Here is a 13,129-nt window from a genome sequence, read left to right on the forward strand (position 1 = left end):
AACAACAACAACATCAACAAATCTGGAGCATTACAAAGAACAGACCTGCAGACACACTGCAGAATTCAAGCGCAGTGTATCTATCCTTCCATTGGCCTCTTAGCACCAGGTGCCTTCGAGGCTGCAGGAAAGCCAGTACTTAGATGGAAACAAGGGCCAGACTATCCACTACTACTTAATAGTATTATGTTTTTAGTTTCTATTTTTTTTTATTCTATGTGTTTTCCCATCATGTATCTTAATTCCATTTATTCCCTGTCCCTTCACATCTGCCCTTCCCCCCCCCCCCCCCGCCATGCACCCTCTCCCCAAATAAAACAAAATTGAAGAGAAAAAAAAGGAATCTCACCATGGAAGCTGCAGTGTGACCCAACAAATCGTGCTATATACCCCTTTGTCCATACATCTCTACTTGCAAGTGTTCCTTGCAGAGTCATTCATTGGTCTGGTTCAAGGCCGCTGGTCTTCACTACATGTTCAATGCTGAGCCCCCACTAGGACTCTTCCTGGGCAACCCTCCGGCACCCTGTGTTGTGGAGATCCTGCAGCTTTGTGTTTGTGGGTCAGGTTCCTTCATGTGCTCCAGGAGATCATAGATGAAGTGGATGATGGGGGTGGGCCACATCATAACCTTGGGTGTGGGCCTGGCCAGCTGCAGGGATGGTCTTCAAGATTGGAAATGGGGACAGCTCTCCCATGCTCACAATTTTGGGGCTGGCTCACCCATATCTGCACTAACAGGTTGGCTGTATTGTGCTGCGCTGGCCAGGTGTAGGGCCTGCTCTCCTGGGTGTTGCAGCTGGTAGGAGGTCAGGGACAGCTTTTATCTTTATCCTTGCAAATACATTTAATTTTCATAAATGTATTTACCAATTAAAAATGGAAGTCTGTCTTAAAAATAAGATACAGCTTACTATATTGCACTGTTTTTTATCTAACCATGTCATGTGCACATTGTTTTGCCCCTCTTTTCTTCAACTTTTGTTTTCAGCATCAGGTCCACGGTTAGTTTCAGTGTCCAAAGGTGATCTTTTTGTCAGCATTTTTCTGAAACTACAAGACAAGAGTTTTGTTGTATCTGTATCTGTCTTCTTGTACTGAATGGCTTCAACTAGGTTTTGCTTTCCTATCACCAGTGAATGAACCTAGGACCTTAAGCATCCCATTCAAGCTACTGAGTTACACTGATGGGGTAGAACGACCAGGAAACCTCAGAATATACAGATGTTTCCTTGCTCTGGAAGCCAAGCAGAGCAATAGGTTGCTGGAAATGTCCCGCTCAACTGCATGGGGATCAATACCAAACACGATGCTTCTTTCCAGGCCGGAGAACCGACGGATGCTGTCAAACATGCCAGGAGGATAGACAGACGCATCATCCATCTGAGACACTCTTCTCTTCCTCATTTCACTCAGGAAGTTATCTTTATATTTATCCTTTTCCTCTTCCGTGCTGAAGAGTACAGCAATATCATGGGGAGAATAGCCATTCCTCAGGAAACAATTGCACTCATTTGCTACATAGCTCACCATTTCTTTCAAGCTCAAGTATTTGCACTTAAAGCTGCCTGAGATGCCATTAGCCCAGGTAAACTCATTGAGTAGCTCCAGAGACTCAGCAGAGATCCTGGGTGGAGGGTTATTTCTGATTTTCTGTAATTCCTCTTGTAAGAACTCAGCTATTCTATCTGCATTGCGTACCACTCTTGTGAGTTCCTCCTTATGTTTCTGTCGTGAGTAACATGGCAGGCCACTCCCTATGAGTGTGGCTGGTCTGAAAATAGTCCAGAAAGATCCAGAAAATTCCAGGATGCCTTTTATCTCTTTGAGTGATGGCACTTGCCTTCTTATACCAGTTCCCATCTTCAGTACGGAAATTCTGGGCTTCATCAACAATGATGTGTTGGATCATGTTTGTCTCAAGCTCATCTTTCATGAAAAGTTTCCGGGTCACTGCCTGACAAATATTTTTTGTCCTGTAACAGTGAAAAAGTCATTAGGTATTTCTCATCACATGCCCAGCAACACAAAGCACTGCTAATTTCCAAGAATCAGGGTAACTAAGAAAAATTCAAACAGATTGATAACACACAGACATAAGATCCAAACACTTACCTGATCAAGTCCCTCAAAAGCTGATTTTCACAGATGTGAGAGAATGCTATTTTCTTCACAGCGGAATGTGTTTTTGATCTTTTCCATGATCTTCATGGCCATGACTGTCTTCCCTGACCCAGGCAAGCCATGCACAAATAGTTTCTTGTGTTTGTGGAGATTTTTGAGATTATCTCATATTGTTGGACTGTAAGAAGATTCAAAATTTCACAGCCAAGCTGGTCACTCAAGAAAGATCTGAAGTTGAGCAAGACAATCACAAGGGCCTGCAGCAAGGTCTCCATTTCCCGGGTATTTGCAAGGTTATAGGAGTGTGGGTAATCTATGGATGGGGCTGACACCCTACTAGTGTCTACAATGCTCTTGGAACTCAGGCAGAGAACCTTGGTCATGACACACACCTTCCCAGTGTAGCCACCAGTGTTCACTAGCTTCTGCTTGAGAGCAAAGGCAGTACGGGTACAGTAGTCTTGTCCCCCCTCATCCTGCTGCTCAAGAATGGTATAGAGGGGTTGGGGTGGTCTCCTCTGCAATCAGCAGAGCATCACAGATGACTCCCTGCTTCTCCTCCAAGTCTAGGTCCACAGCCCAGCTCCTAGAGAGGATCAGCAGACCACAGTGGACAGAGCGCATTTGCTGACTTATTAAGTTCTTTAGTCCCTTATTCTGTGAGCACAGCTTCTTCCAAAGGGATTCAGGAGTGTATGTCAAATATCCTGGTGACACTGGACATGGAAAGAATAGACAAGATTTCAAATAAGTGTTTGCATCGTTCTGTATGACTCACATGTTTAAAACAGAAAATTAAGTAGATGGCCAACACAAAACAAACTCAATGGTATTTTTGGAGTTTCCCCCATCATACGCTTTGTCTGGTTATATTTCTTACCTTACAGGCCCTTTGCTTATTTACTATAGTTTTTGATTTTGTGTTCTTGGGTGTGTGTGTGTGTGTGTGTGTGTGTGTGTGTGTGTGTGTGAGAGAGAGAGAGAGAGAGAGAGAGTGTGTGTGTGTGTGTCTGCTCTGTTTGTGTTTCTTGTTCTTTTTGTTTGGTTCTCTTTCTTTCTTTTCTGTTTGTTTTTTCCTATTCTGGTTTTGTTTGTTTTAGTTAGCCACTTGTTTTATAATGAGAGAGAGGGGAAAGATTGTTGATTTGAGTGGGTGGGGAGGTGTCAAGGATCTGGAAGGAGCTGGAGGAAGGGGAAGCTGTGGTCAGAACATGTTGTATGCAAAACATCTGTTTTCAATAAAAATTAAAGTTATAAAACATTTTAAAATAAAAAAGTGAACTAAGCTCCTATGTGCAGAATATATGTGCAGAATATATATCCCCTTTTTAACTCCTATCTCACCAGGCTGATGGAATGATGTGGCTTTCCCATTATCTTACAGAAAAGTCTCTGCCAACAAAATTGGAATTTATTAAGCCTAAGGAAGTGCAAAAAATAAAAAATCTGTGCAGATTCCTTTGTGGGGTTTAAAAGCATTTCTGATAAGCTAAAAAGTGAAAAGAGTTCAGGTAAACTAACTTTGAAAACGGACCTTAGACCATCTTAACACATTAATTATCTGGGCCTTCATACATGTTTATATATCCACAGGATGTCTCGTATCACTATCTGATGAAACAGATCTCACATATAGTCAGAGCTAAAGGCTGACATCATCTATCATCTGAAATTATTATTTCGTACCAAGACCAGATTCACTGCCCTCCTATTCCACCATGTGAATGCCTGCTTGTGTTCTTTCCTCTGACCCTCAGAAGCTGACTGAAAAGGTCAACTATATCATTGTGCTCCCAGTTAAGGCTTTGGCTATGGCTGTACTGGTTTAGGTGAGTTCTGAAACCTTGAGAAGCTAACTCAAATGCGCATGCTCAAGGGGGACAGACGGCTGCCTGCCCCAAACTCCTGGTGGGGTCCTTGACCTCTACATATTTAATATCAGATTTTGCTAGTTACGTGCTAGATGACTTCAAGAGAGATTTGCAGCACTGGTACAGCATAAGCTTGGTGATGTTCTTTCTCTTAATGGAAACACTAGCTGTTCATACCTGGAAATAAATGCTTTTGGAGATTGACTTTGTGCTCCAGTCCTTTCTTAGGAAAATACACTGGTCTGCAGTGTGGGGGCTGTTGGAGAGATTCAGCTGACTCTCAAAATCTTCACATAGGTTATGGAGACCCAGATGTCTGATTGGAAGCTGCCTCTGTGTGGCACAGTGAATGAAACCCATCAGAATAACAAAGCATAGGCTCTATTGCGGGGGGGGGGGGGATTGGAAGAACATCACAAACTACAAAGAAGTTAAAGCTTGATGCGAGAAGGTAATATCAGCAATATAAGCAGCCCTGATAGAGAGACCGAAGTCCCATCTGTATGACAAAAAATCCAATTGAAGGCTCTGGGGACACAGTGACTCCTCTGACATCATGGGTAGCAGCAGAGAGGAGGTTCACTTTGTCACTTCACTGGGTGCCAACTGGAGAGAGAACACACACTGTTTGGAACTGAGCTACCAGAGGTCCTGATAGCAAAAAACAAGCTCAGATCAGCCTGCCATAGTTCAGGCTAGGAGACAGCTGTGAAAGGTAAGCATGGGGCAAGGACAGACTGGCCACTGACATGCCAAAAAGTTCAGGTAGTAGGAGGCTAGACTCAGAAAATGAAGCTTGGGGCTGGAGAGTTGGCGTAGAGGTGGAGAGCACTAACTGGGAGGAGAGGCAGGCAGATCTCTAGTGAGTTTGAGGCCAGCCTGGTTTACAGAGCAAGTTCCAGGACTGCCAGAGATATGCGAGAGAAATCTCTGTCTTGAAACACCAAAAGTCAAAAAGTCAAAAAAAAGAAGAAAAAAATCTTGTTTTTCATTAGACCAAAATGAAATAAAAACTCTAAACTCTAAACCGAATGTCATTGATGAAATCAGGAACTTAAAACATTCACATAACCAAATGAAAACGAAAGCCGCAGTTATAGGAACATTTGGAACATATCAAAAGGGCATGTCTAATAGGGGAGCTTATTCCCTATGAGCCATTACATGGAAAAGCCACAGCCACCTCAAGTAAAAAAATCATGGAATTTCAACTCAGAAAGAATCCAACAAAAATAAGAACAATCCAAGCTCCAGATTAGCAGATGGCAAGAAATAATAATCAGCAGGGTAGAAATCAATGAAGTAGAAATGAAAAAGAATGAGTAAAACAGACCTTTCAAAACATAGATAGGGTTGATAAACCCTTAGCTAAACCAACTAAAGAAAGAAGAGATAACATTATAATAGGCATCAATAAAATCTAGGGATCATCAGGGAAACCTATATTCTAAACAGGTGAGAAAATGAGGGTTCTGAGTCAGAGGAGAAACCCTGGACACATAACAACTACTCAAACTAAATCAAGATCACTGAAGTGGCAGCTGCCAACATGAAGCCAAACCCCTTTCATTTCGATGCAGCTTCTCACACTTGCAGAAGATGGTGGTGTCTCTTTGCAAAGAGTTGAGGCAGAAGTACAGCATCCCATCTGTGCCAACACACAAGGAAGATGAAGTGAAGGCCAGCAAAGAAAGAAGCCCAGAACTGGATGGATTTATTGTTGACTTCTACTAGACCGTCACTGATGAATTAATAGCAGTGTTCCTCAAACTAGTTTGTGAAATAGGGGAAGAAACACTATTAATTCACCCCATAAAGATGTATTATTGTCTTGGTAGCACAATCACAAAAAACAAAACAAAACAAAACAAAAAATCAGTCACTCAGTTTCCATGATAAACTCATAAAGAACCTGCAAACCAAACTTAACCAAACACTGCAAAGATCACCTGCCATGATCAAGTTGGTTTTATTCAGAGGCAAGGGTGGCTTGTATAGGCAAATTAATAAAGGCAATGTGTTACATAACTAGAATCAGGGACAAAAATCACAGATCATCTCATTAAATGCAAAAAAAAAAAAAAAAAAAAAAAAAAGCCCTGTGTTGAAATTTTACATCCTTCCATGATAAAATCCCTGAAGAAACCAGGAACAGAAAGAATAGACACCAACATGATAAAGCTAAGCCTTACTTTATACTAGGTGAGAAATAACTAAAAGTACTGCCTTCTCCAAAATCAAGGGCTCACTTTTATTCAAGGCACATGTACAAACTGAACAGAAAAGAAGTCAATCATCCCCATCTGCAGATGATCTGATCCTAAACGGAAAGATCTCAAAGACTAACAGTGAGCTCTTACATTTGATAACTTTTAGCAAAGTATCAGTAGTAGTCAAACCAGCTTTTCTATATACCAATAACAAACTTGCTGATAAACAGATCTGGAACATCTCATTAATGACTGCATCAAAAAATCCCTGGAAACATACCTAACAAAGGAGGCAAGAGGCCTCTACAGTGGGAACTTTAAAATACTGAGGCAGAAACCAGAAGAAAAAGCCTCCTATGAAAATGGCTGTCACTAAACTCAGTCCTAATGAGTCCATACAAATCCTATCAAATCCCAATGATGTCTTTCACAGAACTAAGAAAAAAAAAATCCTGAAATTCACATAGAAGCACAAAAGACTAATTAGCCAAAGAAGACTTGGCAAAAGGAGCAATAGGGTCCAAACAAAATATACCATATCTAGTACAGGTTCCTGATTCCCAGAGTTGGAAACATGCTAAACTTTGGCACCAGGTGATCATTATTATGGAGTTCCAGCAAATTGCAGTGGAGGATTTTAAATAATATGTGTGTAAACATGAAATCAGTTTTCATGGTACTGGTGAGATGGTTCAGAGGGTGCTATGGTGGTTGGAAAGAGAATGGCCCCCAAGTGGAGTGGCACTATTGGGAGGTGTGACCTTGTTGAAGGAAGTGTGCCACTGTGGAAGCGGGCTTTGAGGTCTTATATATGCTCAAAATACTTCCCAGTTTTTCAGGTCACTTCCTGTTGTCTGCAAGATGGAGGACTCTCAGCTACATCTCCAGCACCACGTCTGTCTGCACGCTGCCATGTCCCACCATGATGATAAGGACTGAACTTTTGAGAACTGTAAGCTAGCCACTCCAGTTACATGCTTTCCTTTATAAGAATTGCTGTTGTGGTCCAAGTCTTATCCACTGCACTCTGGATATGCTGACCTCTGGGATTTCTCCAAATTTGGGAAACTTGACTGCATAATTTGGGTAATGAGGGACTGGGTTCACACTCTTCCCCTAACTAAAAGAAAAAAAAAAAAAAAAAAAAAAGGAGTTGCCATAGTCATGGTGTCTCTTCACAAAGTAGAAAGTCTAACTAAGACAGGTGCTTGCCTCCAGGCCTAATGGCCTGAGTTCGATCTCTGACACCCACTTGGTAGAAGAAAAAGTGACTCATGTTTTAAGAATTTTCAATTCTTAAAAAAAGATTTATTTATTTATTTAAGAAAGGGCACCCAGATCTCATTATAGATGGTTGTGAGCCACCATGTGGTGGCTGGGAATTGAACTCATGACCTCTGGAAGAGCAGCCAGTGCTCTTAACCTCTGAGCCATCTCTCTAGCCATTTAGATTTCTTGTATCCAAAAAAGCATAAAGATACAGAAAAAGTTGGTATAATGAACTCAGATTTTTGGAGTGTGAAGGATACAGAGGAACTAAAAAGAGGCAGAAAGGACAAAGAAGGAAGATGTCTGCCCTCTTACCTGGACCAGCATCCACCATCATGCCTACCCATTCCTTGGTGGTCAGGCTGCAGATACCTTTCTTCTTGTCCCGATCCATGAAGTGGGAGGTTTGGAGAACACTGCACAGCAGAAAGGCTCCACTCTGATCACACAGAGATAACCGTGCAAGTTCCCCTTGTCAAACACATCTATGACTCTGGTCTTATGAGACACCTTTTCTTCAGATGAAGAAAAATGGAAAACTGGCAACTTGGATATCACTTCACTTACCACTCTTTCCAAAGAGCTTCGGTCAACATTGTCTTTTGGGCATCCCAGGACCTTCTTGCTTTTGTCATCTACTCCAATGAAAAGGTAGCCTCCACGGGTGTTTGCAAATGCAGAGATGTACTCTGGAATTTTACTTTTTATATAGTCTTGGACACATTTTGTAGAGAATTGTTTAAACTCTATAGATATAGATTCAGGGAAAGGCAAGCTTTGACCATACTCAAGTTTCTCACTTTGGAAAATTTCAAAAGCAGGATGTGATTCAAGGCTATTCTGATACATAGCTCTGGGGATTTTAGTGGGTGGAGCTCCTGCGTCAGACAGGATACACTTGGCATTCTTCTTATCATTTAGAAATGTGAATGCCTTTGTTGAATTCATGGTAAACACAGAAGTTCCACATCTATACCACAAGGAAAGAATTTTGACTGCAAATGCGATGCTTAGCAAAACTGTCTTCAGGGCTGCAGCTCCACGATTTAACAAAAATGTAAAACTGGTTCCCTGCGTTGCTGGGTCTCAAAGAAAACCTGAAGATCAGAAGGGTAGATGAAGCTCTCTCAAGGACTCTTCCAAATCCAGTCCCATCTCTACAGGGTGATCAGTGTTGTTGGCCATTTGTATCTCAAGCACTCCGCCTCCAGAGTTTAACAGAGCACAGGCAGCCACTGCAATCCTTGTCTTCTCCAGCTTTCTCTTCATTGAGTCCATTTTCTTTCGGTTTTCTTCCCCAAGAGTCACTCCTTTTACACGGATGACCAAGTCTGGGTAAGACTGTGACACCAAGAAGGGATTTGTCTCCATGTTAGTCCTACAGTCAAACAATCCAAACACTTGTTTTACCTTTATTAAGATTAATTCCTTCATGCCCACAATTCATTCATCTACTTACTGAAAAAAATTAGTCTAAGTGGATAGATCCTGTCAAAGCAATAAAATATCTTAGAAATTGTTTTGAGGAGGAATGAAAGTAGAGCTTGCCATCACATGTGTATAGGCTATGGAAGGAAAAACACATTAAAGAGGTGTCTGAATCAATTTGGCTATTAAACTGTAGTTAACTAATGTTTCCCAGGGAGGAGACAATGTCACCTATTCACTGGTATTGTTAGAGTGAAGACATTAGCATTGAGGTGACAGGAGCAGGAGGGATCAGCTAATGCAAGGGTGTGCCCGCGGCATGAGATTTCACAGCTTGGAACAGATTCCCAGTGCATTTTGGGGTAAATAGAGAATATACTAGCAGGAGATGTAAAAAAAAAAAAAAAAGGTCATGAAAACCTGGAGAGGTAGGAAATGAACAAAAGAATTCGGTATTGACAGGGGTGTGTGGGGGGATGGAACACAAGACCACCTGCTGTGATTTTTCAGGTATATAAGCTGCTGACAGGGGATGCAAGTTGAGATTGGAAAGTCTTATATGATTTTGTGAAATACCAGGGAGGTGGTGGTGCACGCCTGCAATCCCAGCACTTGGAAGGCAGAGTTCAAGTCCAGGCTGGACTACAGAGTGAGTTCCAGGACAGCCCAGGGCTATACAAAGAAATCCTGTCTCACAAACTCCACCCCTTAAAAAGATTTAGTAAATGACACAACTGTGACTTTGAAAAGACTGCAAAAGCTGAGGTCTTAGGGATGAGTGCCAACAGATGTGGCTTGGCTTGCAATTCCATCACATACTGTTGCAAAATATTCCTTAACACTGTGTAAAGATGTGTCACCGTGATTGGTTTAATAAAAAGAGCTGAATGGCCAAATAGCCAGGCAGGTTAGGGGTTATGCATTATATGCTTTCTGGGTGACAGAGAGGACTCTGGGAAGAAGAAAGAGTTACCAGCCAGATACAGAGGAAGCAGGACATGCAGGAGGAGTAGTAAAAGCCAGGAGCCACAAGGCAACATATTGATTAATAGAAATGGATTAATTTAAGTTATAAGAACGAGTTAGAAAACAACCCCTAATCCAAGGCCAAGCATTTATAATTAATAAGAATCCTCCATGTCATTATTTGGGAACTGCCTTGTGGGATAGAGAAACACTCATTAAAACATACTATTGTTATATTTATCTGGATATTTAGAAATGCCTAACCCTATGTCTTTGCTAACAGAGCAGGGATCATTTACCTCATATGAGTCTTAGTATAAAGGGTTAAATAATTCACTAAGCACTTAACACTATGCTTTGGCTCACAGATGTCCAGTAAGCAAAATTATACTAATTGTCATTATGTCACAATGGGTTAAGTAATGAATACCAGACACAGTAATAGTGTTATCAAGTGCAGACAATCAGTCATTAGACCAGCTTACTAAAAAAGAGAGGTACAGAAATGTACATGGAGGAAGAGAAGTTGAGGATTTTTTTTTTCATTAGTGTGGGAAAGGCTTAACAATATTTACCCTAGATGAGAGTAAGCCAGTAGCGAAGTGAGAACTTAAGGATGGAGGAGGAGACTGAGTGACTGAAACAGTGGAATCCCAGAAGTCGAGATTTGGAAAAGATTGTGGCTCAGAATCTGGAAGAAGGCGGTGAGGTTAGGTTTATAGCTATGGGGGGGTGGGAAGTAGGGGAGAGTCTTCTCTACTGCCTTCCCTTTTCCTCTGGAAAGAGGCTTTTGCCAGAATGGCAGGAGGGAGAAATGTAGTGCTATAGAGTAGAAATAGTTTGAAGAAATATCACAGCTACATGGGGAACAAAGGATGTGCACACAAATAAAGATGCTGCAGAGAAAAGGAGTAAGCTATGTGTCTTCGCTACTTCTCTGCCTCTGTGATAAAATGCCTTGGCAAAGGCAACTTAAGGAGGGCAGGGTTGGTTTGGCTCACAGAAGTACAGATCACCAGAGCCAGGAAGTCAAGGCAGCTGGAATTTACACAGCCCAGTCACAGTGTAACCCACCCACGGTCAGGAAGAGGGAGCAAGGAATGCCTGTGCTCAGCTAGCTGGCTCTTTTTTTTATTCAGCCTAGACACCACCCACAGCCTGGAAATGGTGCCAGTCTCCTTTAGAAGGGGTCTTCTCAATGAACTCAGTCAGCACAATCACTCACAGATATGCCTGCAGATTACATAACTCCTCGGGTGTGTGCCCTGAGGCCTTTCTCCTAGGAGATTCCCTATCTCATCAAGCTGACTGTTATACCACATCTTCATGTGTCCAAAACATATAAATTTACAAAATGTAATAATGACTTGAAAAAGCAATTCTATAGCAGGGCATGTACATCATGATAGTATTTGCATAAAGACAAGGGGTTGAAGAGATGGCTCAGTGAATAGGAGTGTTTTGCTTGTATGTATATCTGTGCACCACCTGCCTGGTGCCTGTGGAGGTCAGAAAAGGGCATCGGATGCCTGGGACCAGAATTATGGACAGTTAGGTGCTCATTGCCATGTAGATGTGGGGGAATTGAACCTGGGTCTTCTGCAGAAACAAGAAGTGTTCTAAACTGCTGAGCCATCTCTCCAGCTCCATATAACAGAGCTTTTAGAAGTTAAATCTTAACAATGTCATATGACACAGAATAAAGCTATAGTAGAGTTTGATAGGCAGAATGCCTCTCAGGAGGAAATGGTTCAATAGTAAATAGTACCACTCAATGAGGACCGAAGAAAGGTGATCTTTGTCTCCCTTACACCACCATAAAAACTGTTGATGAAAGATTGGACCCTCGATGGATGTGTGTGCAAAGTAAGGATGGGGCACACAAAACTCTAGATAGGCTGGAGCAATACACTTCTCAAAACAAATCGGGACTGGCTCTCTTGGGGCAGAACCATAACAGAAGGAAACAGAACCATAGAACAAGTGATGTTTGGGAAACAGCAGTCACAGAGCCCTTGGCTCTTTTCCAATAGCTTCTAGGTGATAAACTCCGGGTTAGACAGTTCTATTTCTGTCCCTTGGTGCCTCAGTTAAGGACAGTAGCTAACAGGGGTTGCTCAGAGGCATCTGCAGAATCTCTTTCCAACATTGTAATTCAAAAATTGCAAATGGGGGCCTGAGGCACTTGCACTAACTTGAATCTGCTAACTGTGACAGGCTCTGCGAGCACAGAAACCTGATGCGGAGTACTGCACCTGTGTCCTCACATGCAGCGGTCCCTGCGTGCAAGCGTGATTGCGTGTGGTCCCGCGCCTACCCCTCCCTCCTCCGTCCCTCACTCCTCTGCTCCCCGCCTCCCTCTCCTCTCCCCTCCCCCCCCAGTGCTGGCCTGGTCAGGCTCACACCCACCTGGATCATCCCCTATCACTCATGCTTTTTAAGGAACTTGCCGCCGAGCCTGATAAAATACCCGGGCCTTCAGGCAGGAGAAAGACACAAATACACACACGTCACCTTGGCTTTGAGCTGCTCAGGCACCAGGTCCCGGATTTGGCGGGCTAGACCTCGGAGGTGCTGGTCGGGGAGCTGAGGGGCTCTAAGCACCCCGGGCCTGACCTGATTCCTGTTTCCAGTGCATTTGCCCGGCTGGCACTAGGTCCGCCTTTCCTTTCCACTGGTTGGCTCCTCCCGCCAAAAAGCGCGGAAACGAAGAGACCAGTAGAAAGTCTATTAAATACCAGGAAGCTTGGAACTCAGAATGTGTTTGATAAACTAAACTTTAACAATCCCAAACTTTAGATACATTGAGCTTCTGATTATTCCTGGCGTTTTTAGTTCCTCTTTTGGTCGCCGCCGCCATTCTTACTCGTCCCTGCTCTTCCTCTCTCCCAGCCCTTCATCACCTGCCCATCGTTCTGCATTTATCAATCTATTCATAAACCTATAATGAATCACACGCGACAGGGTAAAACTCATTCAAGAGGAGAAAAGCTCTTCCCAGGCCCTCCCCTCTGCCTCCCGCCTCCCATTCGACCCTGGTTCCCTCGAAGGTCGCACCGGGCTCTCACCGCTTCCAAACTCCCTGCCTCCAAACTGCCCTGCCTGGGCAGAGTGGGGTTGCGGGGAGATCTCAGTTTCTCGCTCCGCTTCCGGTGGCCGCTTCGAAAAGCAGAACTTGGAAACAGCCACAAATCTTTCCCCTTCCAGAACTCAGACTCTGGTACAAATCCTGCCTGGTCTGTGATCGGGTGGCGTTGCAGT

General features: G+C 43.0%; 1 pseudogene; it reads right to left on the reverse strand.

The window, feature by feature from the left end:
- Positions 1-1,066: 1,066 nt before the first annotated feature.
- On the reverse strand, positions 1,067-8,848 carry LOC127218273 (schlafen family member 13-like; annotated as a pseudogene).
- Positions 8,849-13,129: the final 4,281 nt, after the last annotated feature.

The sequence above is a fragment of the Phodopus roborovskii genome, unplaced genomic scaffold, assembly GCF_943737965.1.
Source record: "Phodopus roborovskii unplaced genomic scaffold, PHOROB, whole genome shotgun sequence".
Taxonomy (NCBI): Eukaryota; Metazoa; Chordata; class Mammalia; order Rodentia; family Cricetidae; genus Phodopus; species Phodopus roborovskii.